Source organism: Calidris pugnax, unplaced genomic scaffold, assembly GCF_001431845.1.
Source record: "Calidris pugnax isolate Ruff unplaced genomic scaffold, ASM143184v1 scaffold70, whole genome shotgun sequence".
Classification (NCBI taxonomy): domain Eukaryota; kingdom Metazoa; phylum Chordata; class Aves; order Charadriiformes; family Scolopacidae; genus Calidris; species Calidris pugnax.
The window spans coordinates 8,387,697-8,403,847 of record NW_015090862.1 but is presented as its reverse complement, the minus strand read 5'-3'; the positions used below and the strand labels follow the sequence as shown (position 1 = coordinate 8,403,847).

Below are 16,151 nucleotides of genomic sequence, written 5' to 3'. Positions count from 1 at the left end.
ACCAATTAAAAAAACATGGATACAGAGACAGAAATACATAAAAACAAGAGAGAAGAAGAGGAATTAAATGGTATTCAAAAGCAAAGAAATTTGAATGTAGGTAAGATTTATTGGAAAACTATCTCTGACTCATCACTACATAGGTAACAAATAGACTGCTCCCGACCAGTTCTCCACTGCCTAGTTCCCTTTGGTTATCTTGGATGACAAAGTATTACTCTTCCAAGTGAAAGAGTTGCTGGAGCAATTCAGGGTATCTATTGATAAAAAACAAACAAACCCACAACTCCCTAACATATGCTGAACCACGCACAGAGCACTAAAAGAATTGACGCCCATGAGGCAGTCACACACAGAAATCCCACGACAAAAGAATTACAGTAGGTTTAAATGCAGAATCCTTTGAAGCAACAGAGAAACAAATATTCCTTAATCTTACCTCATCCATAGAATACAAGAAGAAATTCCTGGAAGCTAATTAACATTGGCAGCCAAGCTATCCAAGACAGATAAAAGGAAGACACTTTCCTGAGAAAATATAGCCTAGCAGAGTCAATATTGGTGCTAATCTTTCCCCTTCCGAGATAACCTGAGGCATGAATGCCTTTCACTGCTGATACTGAGCAACGAATAAGCCATTTTAGCACACAAAGACAGTCATGTCACTGGGGCAGAGACCATCCACTACTCTCTATTTGTGTTTAACAATGAGATTTTATTCTTGTCATCTCTTAGTCACAGTAAGTGTAATAAATAATGTGATGGAAAATTGGGACTAATGTTCTCAGGGAAGTAGACATTATGTAATCCTATACTGAAAAAGGTAAACTGATTCATATGGTTAAAGAGAAGTAAATACATCTCCTAGGAAGGCTGCTATTAAGACAAGTAGCAGACAGGCAGCCATGATAGATCTGAAACAGAAGGTAAGAAAGATAAGAACACATAGTGATATGCTTGACAGGGCAGCAGGAGATTTCCAAGCTGTCCAAATTCTGGAAGAATTAATTGCAGCTTCTTGTTAACTGCTGAACTTTGGAAATATCACTTAATACTGAAAATCTAGCAAAGACCTCCCACTATTTTTCTTCAGTCTAAACAGAAGAAAGAACAACATGTTGTTTATGGAAAAAATAGTTGAAAAGTTATACCTGTGGAAGTGAGAAGACTGTGAGGGAAGGAGAAAATGTTAGATGCAAGATCCTGTAACTGAACTTTCTCTTTTGCTAAAATCTTCAAAGTCCCAAGCTACACACCTAAGAAGCTTGATCTCACTTGATGTAGAAGAGGATCAACAGCACTGCAAAATTTACCTCTGATAAGGAGCTAGTTCAGTTACTGCACTTTTACAGAAAGATGGTTACAAAATTAGAAATTGAGAAAAATCACACCCAGGTGCTAGGAGAGGGATGCCAACACTGCCTTCTTGCCAGTGAAACACATCTTTCAAACAGGTCTTACTGAGTTTAAGGGTCCACTAGAAGGGAGAGCCTCAGCTACAGTGTAGTATGACAGTACTTCTCTTACTCCTGAACCCGTACATCTGGTGAATCCAAAGTTACAGATAAGCAGTGCAAGACACAGGTATTTCAACTGAGGTGAGAGCAACTGAGTAATTCCAGCATCTTTGTGTACTGGAGGGGGTTCCCTGACATTCTACTTTAGTAGAAGTGCTGACACTTTATTCACTGAAGGCACAACTTCGTATCTAACCTTAATATTCTTACTAAAATGATGCTTTTCACAATTTTAGTTCTGAAGTGATTCTTCCTAATGTCAATGAAAAAAGGATAATAAAAAAAATGTTAGCAACCATTGCAGTGCTTAGTACAGGGGTGGCTTTAGTGACTTTTTTTTTTTAAACTTAACAGCCTGAGAAATCAATGGGGAATTTGAAGCAATAAATGCAGATGATACATTTGGACATGGAAAGAAAGGAGAAAAAAATACCCTGAAATCTCTCATGACAAATTTTTCCATCCCCAACAAGGCTGATCCATTTAAAACTTGCTGATGTTGTGGGGTACAAAGCTAATGCCCAGCAGGACTGTTGTCAGGGTTAGGAGAGGTTATGACTTAGGGTGCCTGGAAGAGAGTTGGAAAACGAAAAAAAATGTAAAGTGTGAAAACAGATTAGCAATGAACAGGTAGGATGAAATTTGCTGATAGACAGTGCAGAAAGCAAGCAAGGAAGAGCAAGGAAGAGCAAAGAAAACTCAAATTAAGAAAAAGATTTGACAGCTTAAATCTGCTACTGCAAATATGCCCCATCCCTCTCCCTCAGGAGGGCGTCATTTTTAATTTCTTCAGCCAAATCCCGTTACTCAGCAGTTATCATGTTTTGAGCTCTCCCCAGGAGATGGGGGAACAGGCATTTCACACTATTGGTGCAATCCATTTCTGGGCAGACTTGCCAGCGACTGTGGTTTCTGGGATTCATGCCAACAGGGATAAGTCTGCTTGTCAGTATAAATCCCATGTATACATAGGCCATAAACTTGTGCCAGCTTTTTTTGGTTTTGTTTGCCCTTCCATCCCAATTCAATGAAGCTCTCCCATTAGCTAGTGTTTTTTCCTTTTACATTGAATTGTCCTTGGAAACCGTAATGGTTTATAAGTTCAGGGAAAGAGGAAGAAAAATAGATCATGGATTTGAACTGGTTTTGCAGACCTGGGAAATTCAGCAATGGTTCAGGAGGTTTGAAAACCCCCAAACTCCAAATCTCTCAGTCCTGCTCAGGACGCAAAACTGACAGAGCTGCATTTTATTAGATTCTACCCTCACCTGGTGCAATTTTTCTTCCCTGGAGTTTTCCATGGGACTGAGGTGGGTTTTTTTGGTGCCAGTAGCTGGGTTTTGTACTTGTCACCCCCTCTGAAGAATCTGTTTGCATATGGTATTTATGCCACTTTTGAGTGACATATGTTTGCATGTCTCACTCTCAGAATGAGAAGTCTCAGGCACTGGGTAGGAGGAGGAACAGCAGGCCAAAGCCTTCTGCTTTTGATTGGAAGAGTTATGAAGCTCCAAATGGTTTCATTTTTGTTTTTCTGAAGAAAAGGATAAACAAGGGCAAAGTATAAAGAGGGAAGAAGCAGTGGTGAGTAGGAGGACTTTATGTAGTGTGTGTGCATACATATGCATATATATACACACACACTCCCATCTTATGAGGCCAGTCTCAAGAACCCAAGATCTCTCCAACTCCTAAATGCTACAGAGGTATGAACTAAAAAAAAAAACCAAACCAAAGTGAGAGCAATTGCATCAAAGGCATCAAAGATGGTTTAAAGCAAGATTCACTGCTGATGGCGGTGAACTCACAGAAATACCTCTCCATTTTTTCAGAGCCATTCTAATTGCACCAACTTTTTTTTATTCCATCCCAATGGTGGGGGATAAATAGAAAAAAAATAATAAAATTCTTCCCAGAAAAATGAACAGCCTATATTTTTCATTAATACAGTTAAACAACTATTTTTGAGTTGTTTCAAGTAAATGCTGCTTTGGTCATTTCTTTTGTTAAAAGAAAATTTAAGTGTCATTGAAGGTGTTTACACAATGCACCACCTTCCCTGAGCACTTCTGGCACAGGGTCCAATGGCACAAGCACACATATATATATATATTTGATGTTATTACTCTGAATCATTCTTCCAGCACAAGTGGAAGAGGATAGACAGGCTGACTAGAGGCTCACTCTATTCCACACACCAGCCAAATCTAACAGAAACTCATCAGATTTACAGACCTCTCCTTCGATCTTTTTGTGCCTCAAATTGCCACTTATGCTACACGATAACTGCATTTCATAGGAAAGCTGCAATGATAAATAGCTGAGTTACTGTGATGCCCAAGAAACTGATGTGGAGGGTCCCATGAGTTTTGAAGATGTATCAAACATCCAAGTCTTCCCAGCTTTGCAGTAACAGCAGTGTTTGAAGTCCTTTCTTAACTGGAATCACCCCCTGTTGGGGTTCTCGTCATATTTTAACTGTTTTGTTCACCAGAGCATCGTCCAGCAAACCACGGTTCCATGGACTGGCTAGTGAACTCTGTGCACTTTAATACAATAGCAAAAGTTATTCTACTACTCCACAGATCATGAATAGGAGAACATCTCAGATTCTTTTTTTACTAATGTCTTACACATCAATACCTTTTCTGGTTTAAAATCTATTCAATGAATATTTTTTTTTCCTCCTATCCAGCTGTAGCAAGATTGGGTTTGTGCCATTATCATTCTCAGATTTGCATGCTCTCCATTTGCAAATGAGCATTTCAAATGAGTGGGAGGTATGTTAGGTAGGGTGAGGACAATATCTTCCTTTCTATTCGAGAGCTTGCCAACAGAAGCATATGTAGGCTGGGCTGATTCCAAAAGTCTCTCGAGCATATGGAACACCAGTTTACACTGCACTCAGACCTCCCGCTTGATTTGGTATGTTGGCAGAGCTCCCACCACAAGCACCTCATTTCATAGTCAAAATTCTTTCTGCTATTATGGCTATTAGTCAAAGCAGCCATAAATCACATGCAATACCAGGAACATATTTTTGTTCTATGATTAGTCATGCAGGGAGTTCTAGACATCCAAGTTTAAGTTACCAAGCATAGAGAAAGAGTGTTGCCACTACTTTTTATATGATGATGCTCACAAAACTGACTTCAATTTTGCTGGCATAAGTGAATTCAAGAGTCAAGCATGGGTATGAAGCATATTCCAGGCAGGTGCTGGAACTTTGGAAGTGAATTGCAATAGGATCTATTTCAAAGCCTTTAATAAATGAAGCTAAACTGTTCTCGATGACAAACTTGGAAAAGGACAAGGCACAATTGGCAGATTGGTACATTCTCCAATCTGTCTGAAATTGCTATCCAGATTTAATCTGGAGTCTGTATATTACATGTGCTGAAGTGACCTTGAAGTCATGCAGTTTTCCTTAGAGTAATAGATAGGAATGCTAGGGTATGAAGTGGTGGCCATTCATACCTGAATCCCATTTTTCTAATTGACTTTTCTGTCTATGACTGTTCAATCTCTTTTGATGGCTCCCAAAAAGTGTTGAAAAATATTACTCCAGGGTTGAATTTCATCCCACAATTTCATATCTGCACAGTGAAGTTCCTACCTGCAGTTATTGCAAATGAGCATTCCCACAAGAAATCAGACACCGTTGATTTATTCCAAATAAGAACATGTAGCAGTCTGCATCACGCAGTTCCATATACTGAAGAATAGCCTATTACATTTAAAGAAAGAATATCTTTAAAGAATCAAGGTAGCGTGAATCACACTTAGAATTCCTATGAATTCTTCATATTGTAGCCTGCCATGGCTCAAGGAGGGCATGGGCTCACTGATGGTGGGTGGTGCTGCTGCTATAGTCTCCTTTTATGTTGCAAGAGCCATCCTGGAGCCTGATTGAAAACAGTTTCAGCCTTTTAAAAAGTGCTGGTTATGGCAAACCATATCAGTAGGAAATGCTGAGTAAAAACTATCTTTCCCAAGATTTAGGCTTATGCCCTCTCTACCTTCAAAAGACTGTGGATACAGTATTAGTTCCTGTTTTCCTATAATCTCTGGTATTGCAAGCTTTCCCCATGGTGTCCTTTATTTTTACCCTTTCTGCTACTCCAAAACAGCAGTCCCAAGCTTCTGATCATTTTTCTTTCACTTATTCCAATGTAGATGGTGCAAATGGCAAAAACTATGTTTTCTGGACTGAGGAAAACTATCAGGCTGCTCTGGCCTCAGGTCTCACAGCCATAAAAAGGTGGTAGAGAAAAGTGAATTCATATGAAAATACAAAAATGCAGATTATTTCTGTCTGAAGTATGGGCAACAGTGCAGTATGGCTTCTATTTACCTTTTTGACTCAGTCTAGTTTCACTGTTACCCTCTGTCACATGAAAGATTTGTGTTTTACCACTATTTCTCTCCTTTCCCTAATTACATTGAAATTCTGAGATTGCAAATGTCCAACTTCACCTTCTATTACATTCTCTGTCTCTTTTTTTAAAAAATAAATTCAAAATATGAAAGGTTTCAGAAGTTCATGAATAAAATAGCATTTTGTACTCACAAAGCTCTGCTCCCAAGAGGTTTACAAGATCTTTTAAAAACATTAATGAATTAAGACTTCTATAATACAGTGAGTGGTGAAGTGTGATCCAGTCCTTCAATTAGGAGAAAATAGCTTGGAGAAATAGCTCACTATATTTTCCTGTGTCTCTTTGGGCAAATCATTTAGAACCAGGCCCATAAAGATATGCAGGCAATTAATTCCCCATTGAAACATGTGGAAACTTAGACAGCAAAGTAGAAGCTCAGTGTTTATAGACTTCTGCATATCTCAGACATTTCATGCATAAAATGCGAAAATCCAAAAGTTGTGGATAATGGGAACAAATACGCAAGTAAATGACTATGAAACACTCACAATCTATGGCTCATGTAGGTTCCCACTACCAAAAGCAAAGAAAGGAATCATATCCCATTCACAGAAAGCAGAAGCAAAGCCAAGAGATTCAAGTGACCTGCTATTACAATCAAAGCTTGGAGAGCTCGATGCTCTGGAAAACGCGTAGTCTCTTGCTTCTCTGTCAGGTGCTTATAAAATGTGTGCAATACCTCCATAACTAATGATCCCTTCTCTACCTTTCTTTGTTCAGTGAAACATGATCTTCTAAAATTTAATTATATACCAACCAACTGCATGCATTTGCGATTTAGAAGCGTCAAGAAAAAAAAAGTAGAAATAGTCCTTGGTGTCAGCACAAGAGGACTACATATCCCTCTGGCCTTTCACCCAGAGTACCGCTACTCAAAGGCATTGAAATACTAAATGTTGCTACAGCAGGAAGTCTTCTCAGTCAGATTACTAGCCAGGAGATAAGCCTTATGCAGCTATATATGCCACCAACCCCATAACGTTTAAGTGGCTGTGCAAAGAAAGGGATAGGGTGGAAGATCAGTAAAAGGAGAAACAATTCTAACTCAAGTTTGATGGAATAATTTGCAGAGTCTAGGGCAACTGTATCATTTTATTACATTTTCCTTTTTCATTATAATCGCTATTTCTGAAAATGAGCTGCGCTTGCTGCTCTCCAAGCTCCTATCACAGTGAAACATCTATGAACTAAGGAAAACAGGCAACACATCCGATACGAACAAAAGAAAATGAGCAGAAAATTGAAATTCTAAGGCTGTGGGGGCAGCCTGTTTTGGTTGATGATGGTGAAAACACGATTTGTTTGAAATACTTTCTTTTGCTATGTTACAAGATTTGTTCCACACGTGTCAAACTGGAACTTCAACACACCCCTCACACCCCCCAAATTAGGTTATTTCACTCTTTACCTGCTGTATTTTATGCTATGGATATCACACTGTATCAACAAATACAGCTTATGACAAGGCAGTAAAAGGTATATTTAGAAGCTGTACTTAATTATTGGATTTTGTGCAGTATAGACAAGGACAATACAGGTGACACAACACTGCTGCATTAGTTATGTAGTCACGCTGGTTTTATCTAGACATTTCATATATAAAGCACAAGGCATCTCTGAGGCTGCAGTCTTCTTGTTTTACATCAAGTCTTGCATTTTGCTCTATTAGTGACCTAGCTTTTTTACTTAACACCATACAATATGTTTTGAGAACACTGAAGTTAAAGCTTGAAGTTGTGTGAAAATCTCTAGCTCATGTTCCTATTCACACCTACAAAGACACATACCCCTAGTTGCTAGAACCAACATGATTCACCACAGAGTTACTGGCGCTCTAGACAAGAAGAAAGCAGAAATTATCTTCACTGTCAGCTTTACGTCTAAGGCTTTGGACACAGCAGAAGTGTATACAAATGTTAACTCACCTGGCCTCCTGCCCCAACCAACAGCAGTTCCTCTGACTGAAAAAGCGGTTTCTTTGAGGTCAAAACAAAGCAAAGTCTGGCTCTGTATTGCCAAGGCACTACTAAAAAAACTTTATACTAAATACTGCCCTTTAATTCCTCTGTTCTTTAAGAACTAAGAAATAGAAACACAACCCCACTCCATAACAGTGTGTAATAATAAGCTACAACAATATTTGTATAGCGATTTGCAAGGTATTACACAAATACTTTGATTTTCCAAGTGCCAACAACTATGTTGCAGTCTCATTGTCTAAAGGCTTTCTGGGCTTCTTCTTGTTCCATGGCCTGTTTTTTTTTGTTCCATGTTTATACAGTTCTTAGCACAGTGGGATCTAGTTGAGCAACAAGGGCCCGCAGGTGCTACTACAGTACAAATAGTAAGTAACGATAAAGTGCGTACACAGATTAGATTTATTGAACTTGTAAATATAGTCTGTTCTGTACAGACTGTTCTGTACCAGAGCTAACTTTGGAGTCAATATCTGAAGAATTTTCCCACTGGAGCTTCTCTGTTTTATCTATTAGAGCATCGTATCTTTCAGCTGCGATCAGTCCTTCATGGGAGAAAACTCCCAAATAAGTTCAAGCTTCTTTTGATTTTTATTTTTTTTTTAAACTATCAAATTATAATTGCCATAATGTTCCCTAGTGCCTGCCATTTTGCACTCTAATGATACTTCTCAAGTGATCAAAGGCACAAAGCTAAGTACACCCTCTGGGGAAAGGAATGTGTTTCCCAGCTTCCTGCACTGCACCTTTTAGTCCCCTGTTGTCTTTTATTATTGAAATCAGCCATTAGAGCAGCCTATGCTGCTCAGAACATCATCTCACACACACTGGCATGAGATTATTAATTTGTTTTTATCATTATTTTTTTTAAAGTCCAAAAAAGAGAAAGAGTAAAAATTTAACTTACAAAACAAAAAGGCCGCAACTCCCATCTTCCTAACAGATGCTTGTGTGGATGCATGCGTTTTCACCTACTTTTAAACCACGATTGAGTCATTTTCCTACAGCTTCATAAAACAGGCAGGCATTGCATGTGTGTGCATGAATGAGTGTGGGTGTTTGCATGTGTTTTGTTGATAGAAAAACAAGGAATGGAAAGCAAAACCATGCAGTGGCAAAGTGCTACGCTTCGTGTATCAAATTATAATTGCCATAATGTTCCCTAGTGCCTGCCATTTTGCACTCTAATGATACTTCTCAAGTGATCAAAGGCACAAAGCTAAGTACACCCTCTGGGGAAAGGAATGTGTTTCCCAGCTTCCTGCACTGCACCTTTTAGTCCCCTGTTGTCTTTTATTATTGAAATCAGCCATTAGAGCAGCCTATGCTGCTCAGAACATCATCTCACACACACTGGCATGAGATTATTAAAAAAAATAATGATAAAAACAAATTAAAGTTCAAAAAAGAGAAAGAGTAAAAATTTAACTTACAAAACAAAAAGGCCGCAACTCCCATCTTCCTAACAGATGCTTGTGTGGATGCATGCGTTTTCACCTACTTTTAAACCACGATTGAGTCATTTTCCTACAGCTTCATAAAACAGGCAGGCATTGCATGTGTGTGCATGAATGAGTGTGGGTGTTTGCATGTGTTTTGTTGATAGAAAAACAAGGAATGGAAAGCAAAACCATGCAGTGGCAAAGTGCTACGCTTCGTGTGGTCACTGTATTGTATGCGACGGTCACTGCATCGCTCCCTAGCCTTTAGAACGCTGCAAAGTGACACTGACAACTAATGATACCAAGATGAACTCCCCCCTGTTCAAAGTGACACTGACAACTAATGATATCAAGATGAACTCCCCCCTGTTCAAAGTGACACTGACAACTAATGATATCAAGATGAACTCCCCCCTGTTCTCTGCGGCTGACTCCCACAGAGAAGATGGTCTGACTCGCCAAGACCGGTGAAGCTAAAGCCCAGTTCTCAGTATGCACACATCAATGTGGTTTCATCCATTTTAAGTGAGGCGCACAAGCTCACTCCAGAGAAGTACCAGCTGAACACGTGTCTCCCACCATTTAACCGATCAGCCCTAGTTGAAATCTAACTAGGCTTATGGTATTTTCACCATCTAGCCTCAGTTTGATATTTCATTCTGGTAGGGGAGAAAACCAGACAACATTCTCATGGAAATCTCCTACGCAGCAGCAAACATATTGGGACTGAAAAAACTGGGGAAGTCTATCAAAGGGAGCCAAAAAACCCCAAACAATCACCCACACACAACCAAAAAAATAACACTACAAAACACATCTGCACTTTAAAAAAACAGGTCCCACGAAGTTATCATTCTTTACGAGTTTGGAAGTACTTATAGTAGATGTTATTTTATACAGGCACAGCCTATTTTATTCTGATGAATCATTTGAAAATTCTGAGCTGTGAAAGTTAGGCAAATATATTTATACCCATAGTCCATTTAAAAAAAAGAGCCTAAGGAGGTTAGTCTTAAAACACTAATTATTTTCTCCTGTGGAAAGTGGGGAATAGCTGAACGATAGGCTATTATACAATAGCCTAACAATAGCAAAGGTTCACCATGAAACTGAAAATATTATTATTTCTTGCGTGGTTTCAGTATGTCTTCATTTGTCAAACTGATCACAAAAATCAAATAAATCAGAGAAGCTAGTAGAGTCCCTGCAAATATAAACTAAAAGCTGTAGACCCTCTATGACTTCAGGCACTTTCTGTTACCAGAATTCCTGACAATAAATACAAAGCTACAGTGAGCTTTGTAGCTTCCCTATGGACACTGGCATAGCAATATGTAACACAGACATTTTTCAGCACCTCTGGAAGAATTATTAGCTCAAAGGAAAGACTAGAAAAAAATAGGCCAAAATGCACTTAAATAGGATTAGGTAAAGGAGAGAACCCAGGGCACTCTGCAATCATAGGCTGGTAACCTTCATTAATCACAGGGGCAGAAACACACAACAGAGGATGAATAGTTCACGAAACCAAAACTTGGCCAAAATGTTAAATAATATATAACTATAGCACCCTCAATACCAAACCAGCACACAATGCATATGATTCTATAGGCTTTTGTGAGGAGATAAAAGAAAATGATATCCCACTGGAGACTTCTGAAAATTAATGAAACTGTTGAGTATACCCATAGCTGAGAACATTCTGTTGTTTTTTATTTTACAAGAAGGGTTGCAAATGTGCTCAAGCAAAATGCACAGTCATTTTTATACACTGCAGACTTAAAACCATTGGTGTGAGATATAAGGAGATAACCAGTTTGCAGCCATGAAACTCCAATCAAAAATGGGACAGCGTATTTGAGCACTTGTGCATTTCCACAGCATTGTAAGTCCCCACAGTATTTCACTGCAGGTCTTTGCTGTTGCTTTCTTTCTTGTATTTCTGTGTGATTCATTTTAAAACTAATAAATTATCCAAATAAACAAAAAAATATAAACGCAATTTTCTTTAGTCTTTGCTGTTTCCCAGCAGCTTATAACTACCATTATTTTTTTTTACTCATTTTGTCCTTTTCCCTTCAATAACTATGCCCCCTCCCCCTTTTTAGTGGTATTTTCAATTAAGCTAAAATCAGCTGGGCTTCTTGTTCTTCTGGTTGCTTCCTTATTTATGTATTGCTATAAATAACTCCTCTAAAACAACCCTGGAAGCAGAGTTTCTTCAGCTTGTAAATACCTTATGTTAATGTAGTCTTTTTGAGTGATGCTTTGAGATCGCTGAAGGACTTTAAGCATAGAAATAAGAGCTAAAATACAAGCAACAACAATACAGCTCTTCCCTCCACCTCCCCCATCTAGCCAGCGTACCTCACACCTGACCTAAGAGGCTAATTTTCTATGGTACACTGAATGCCTCACTAGCAAAGGCCAGCAAGGGTGCCAAGTGTTACATGGAAAGCAGTCCACAGAGCAATTGACTGGTACTTCAAAACCTCATTTCACTTAAAGCACTCAGTAACAATCAACTGATAACAGCCTTTAGTCATTACTGTTCTCGTCCCAGAGTTGAATAAGCAGCTGCTTCAAATTGGACACTAAATCCCCTTTCTAGTCAACAGATCAATTTGAGGTCCTCTACTGAAATCCTCTACAGGATTAAAACACACCATACCTAGTCAGCATTTGCTAGATGATATTCAAAATAGTAATTCTAGAGAAGACCGATTTCCAAGACGAAACTTTAAAAATACAACAACAAAATATCACTACTTATGTCCTGTAAAAAGTACATAGCTAGTTATAACTTATTCATTAGTTACTAACTAGCATGCCAAGTCTTTATAGAAATACCACATGAGAAGGAATCCACTTTTACCCTGGGCACAGAAAATTTCACAGCAAGAGCTAAGAAGTCTTACCAGAAAGTAGCAGCAGTGCTGACACAAGCTCTGTAACGACCCTTTGAGAACTACAGCTGCTTGTCTCTGCCAAATTTAAAGGCAGCCCACACAGAGGCATGCTGGGTAAATTGTATCAGTTGTGTTAATGATTCCAATTGTATCAATGATGAATCCTATAGTGAAGAATTTCAATTTTAGACAGCTTGTTAAAATAAGTGTTCATTTTTTAAGACTAGGAATTTAAACAAATTGCTTTAGTATTGGGAACTTTTAAAATTGTGTTCCTATCCCAAGAGTGAAGCTACTTTTAAAATTGTGTTCCTATCCCAAGAGTTCCTATCCCAAATTAGCCACTGATAAAACTCCAGACTTGCCTCTGGCTACCTCATGATGGATGTAAATTTATTACAAGACCTATTAAATTATAGCCTGGGTATCTGAAAACAAGATCTTTTTTAGTGGCCTAATTGCTCAATAAAGAGTGGAGGAAAAGGATTAACCCTGCTACACACCTCCCCTGTGCGAGCCAGATGTAGCCTGCAAAGTATCCTGAAACTCTGTATGGAATGAAGTTCCATACAGAATGCAAAAGGAGTGAGGAAAACTGCAGTAGGATGGCTTCAGAGCACATGGGCTCTTGAAGTCAGGAGGGAGAATGATTGTAGGCACCTGTGAAGATGATAGGACTATTAGAGACAGGTGAGGGGACATTGTACCAAAACCTGCAAAAACATAAGACTTAATAGTCAAGGACAAAAAAACCAAACCAAACCAAAAACCAAAAAAGTGTAATTTAAATGTCAAAACATCTGGATGTAGCTAGGAGATATGGCACAAGACCCAGTGGAAATCCACACATTTCTGGGATGAGAGTTGGAGGCCAACAACTCCATCTAGGGCTCACAAATACCACTGGAAACCTATATTTAGGTAACAAAGAGCCTTGCAGAGACAATCTGGCTTGCCATGTAGATTGGTCTTGTCTGCATGTTATGTCTTGATGTGAAGGAAGCTCTTTATTGGACTGTTCATGGGCCACAGGCATCTGGACTAGGAAGTCAAAGGAAGGAGCAGCATCCATTGTTTGCAGAAACAGCAGTGCCTTTGTTTTCCATGTGCACATGTATGCATTTTACAGGTACTGGTGACCTTTTTTTTTCCCTCTTCATTGGCCACAGAGTCAAATATAAATAGAAAAACTTTGAAAGTTGGAACTGGATTATTGAATCAGAGTGGACAAAAAGGAATTGAGGAGTAAAAGTGACCTTCTTACTGACAATCAAAGAAATTGCCATATTTACTCAGCTCAGCAGAGCAAATGATGGCAAAAAGCAGGCCAGATTCTCCACCAGAGCATAGCAGCATCACTCCACTGACTTCAATATACTTTAACATAATAGTAGTGTAGCTAGACTCTAATGGATTTCAGTCACATTACACCACTAAGGATCTTTACCTGGAGAGAAAGACTAAAACACTGATCAATTTAACAGTCTTAGTTTCATTTTATCCTGAAATTGCTCCAGTGTAAATGTCTTCAAACACACAAAACTGCTGACAACGAGCACAGTAGCTTTTGCAACATAGTATTAATAGATGTACACAATCTATCAGACAGTAAGACAGGTGTGTTATACTGATAAATACGTTGACCAAAATTAAAGTGACACCAGTAATACATGTGAAAGAAAGAGAGCTGCGTGCTGGGTTGGAAAAATAGCTGCAAAGGCAGAGGGAAACCACTGTGCGAGAGACCTGACACAGGCCAACTGTGTCTGGGTAATACCCCACTAGTCAATGGCAGACTAAGGAGGTACTTCGAGGCGTAAAACAGACACCTTCTCTCCCCACCCACAACATCTGGCAAACAGGAATTATAAGCACAGCTGACTCTTCCATTTTGCTTTGATGTATGAACACTTCCCCCTGCAACGAGGTCCAGTCAAATTGATAACTCATTTTGGGTAAGAGGGTGGGTGGAAGAACTCTTTGTGGTCTTTTTGAAACTTTCCGTTAGCCTAAGAGGAAATATTTTGCAGTGATTTAAGGCTGTATTTAGACTTTGAGTTATGCCAATTTTTAAACAAAAACCCAAACTAAAAATCCCAAAATACTTCTTTTAAAACATTCAGCTTTTCCATATGCTAATCAGTTTCTGTCCTATTCTGTACCCTGAATTCAACCTGACTCTGGTAGAAGTTTAATCTCAATATTCAACTGTCTGTGAATTTACTATTCATCAAGAAAAAATATCACTTAGATTTTGTTACCAAGAAACCTAAAGGAGAGGAATGACACAGCAGTCATAGGAATTGCATGCTGTGGGAGTGAAAAGAAAGAGAGATTTATAAAAAAAAAATGTTAACAAACATGACACATACTAGTCCCTCTGGCATCAAGAAATAAGTAGGGGAGATAAAAGCCACGTACAAATTAGGTACAAGGTAGCCATCATTTCAGATTATAGCAAGAAAAATAGTTCACACTAAATAATAGAAGGACTTGCTAGGGAAATTAAAAGGTACATAACACAAAGAATGGGTTTGAGATAATAGAATCACTTTGAGAATTACATTCATTTAATTTGCATGAAATCCTGAAACATCCCAGCCTGGCCTCACTGGGATAGATTTTTATATTGATGGTCATTAGATACTTATATTGCCAAGGGTACAGCTGCAAAAAAGGGATTAGTTGTAATTCACACTTCCTCTTCATTCTGAGAAACATTAAAAATAGGTTAATAACTTGAATTTTACCTGCATAGACTTTGAGTTTCCCTTTTCTGCTTCGGTAGGTAGTGCAGAAGTTCATTTCTAGAAGTCAAGTACTTTGTGTAAGCACCTAAATATTTAGAGGTATTTAGACCTTGTGAAATGCCAAGGATGTTCAGCGTACGGGTGGAAAGGCTGCAAGGACATCTAATTCCACAGTATTTTGTCATACCAGATGCTGCTGAAGCGGCAGTGAAGCAGTGCAGAGACAGACACACATAGTTTCTTTTGCTGCAGATTGGGCCTATTCTTCATTCACTGAAACCACCTCAAATTCCTGGGCTTTAACACTGTCCTTGGCCCAAATTTCCCTTCTCACTGTTAAAACACTCATTTGTTCATGTTAGGGATCCTCAGATGGCCAACTCTTGCAGGTAAACCCATGACCGTCGCAGTCCCTGCTGGATGAGGCTCTGCAGCACCAGGAGAGTTTCTGCAAAAGGGCAGGTTTAATTCATTCCTTCCCCACTAGATCAGGAGGGGCACTGCCAGCCCCACTGGCTGTGACGGGGACAGGAGGCCTGTGTGCCACCTCAGGCCTGTGCTGTGCCAGGGAACCCTCTGGGGAGACGAGACCTGGAGGAGATGAGTCCATCGGGCACAATGGCGCTTCGCTGGCTTCAGGAATCCTGGAGCACCTCACACTTTCCTGTCATTATGGGGCCGCTCGTCAGCATGTCATCCTGGTGGAGCCCATGGGCCTCTGAGAGCCTTCTGGAAGAGAGAGAGCAGCTGCCATCAGGGCCCAGGGGAGGTGCTGAGGCAGCAGGAGGTGGCTGTGGCTGTGGGCAGTGCCCTTCCCACCACCAGGGTGCAAGGCCTGGCTTCCAAAATGGTGTCCGCCTCAGCCTAAGGAAGACACTGAGAAGCACTGACTGGACCCTACACCACGAGGGTGCTTTCCCGTTTGTTTTGAGTCTCACACAGAGCCTGTATCACCTGCCAGGGCTGTTTCACCTCCTAAGAAGTTGTCTTGCGGCTTATTTTTGCACTTCTACACAGCATGACCTGAGGGCCCGTAAATCTTTCCTGGCCTGACAAGGCCAATTGAGCCAGGCTGAGGCCTGCCTTGGAGCAGCTGGGGGCCACCTGATAACCGAGTG

At 39.7% G+C, this 16,151-nt stretch overlaps 1 protein-coding gene across 11 annotated transcripts in view; it reads right to left on the bottom strand.

Annotated features, from left to right (window-relative positions):
* The window catches only part of SEMA6D (sema domain, transmembrane domain (TM), and cytoplasmic domain, (semaphorin) 6D), a 382,134-nt gene extending 366,978 nt beyond the window's left edge, over window positions 1–15,156 (bottom strand). For 4 of the 11 annotated variants that reach the window (XM_014944560.1, XM_014944559.1, XM_014944564.1 and 1 more), the window contains exon 1: window positions 15,034–15,153. The gene's annotated coding sequence lies outside the window, so the exon portion shown is untranslated. Of the gene's footprint in view, window positions 1–15,033 lie in introns of all 11 variants that reach the window. The other 7 variants (XM_014944555.1, XM_014944562.1, XM_014944566.1 and 4 more) reach the window with 3 other exon arrangements.
* Window positions 15,157–16,151: the final 995 nt, after the last annotated feature.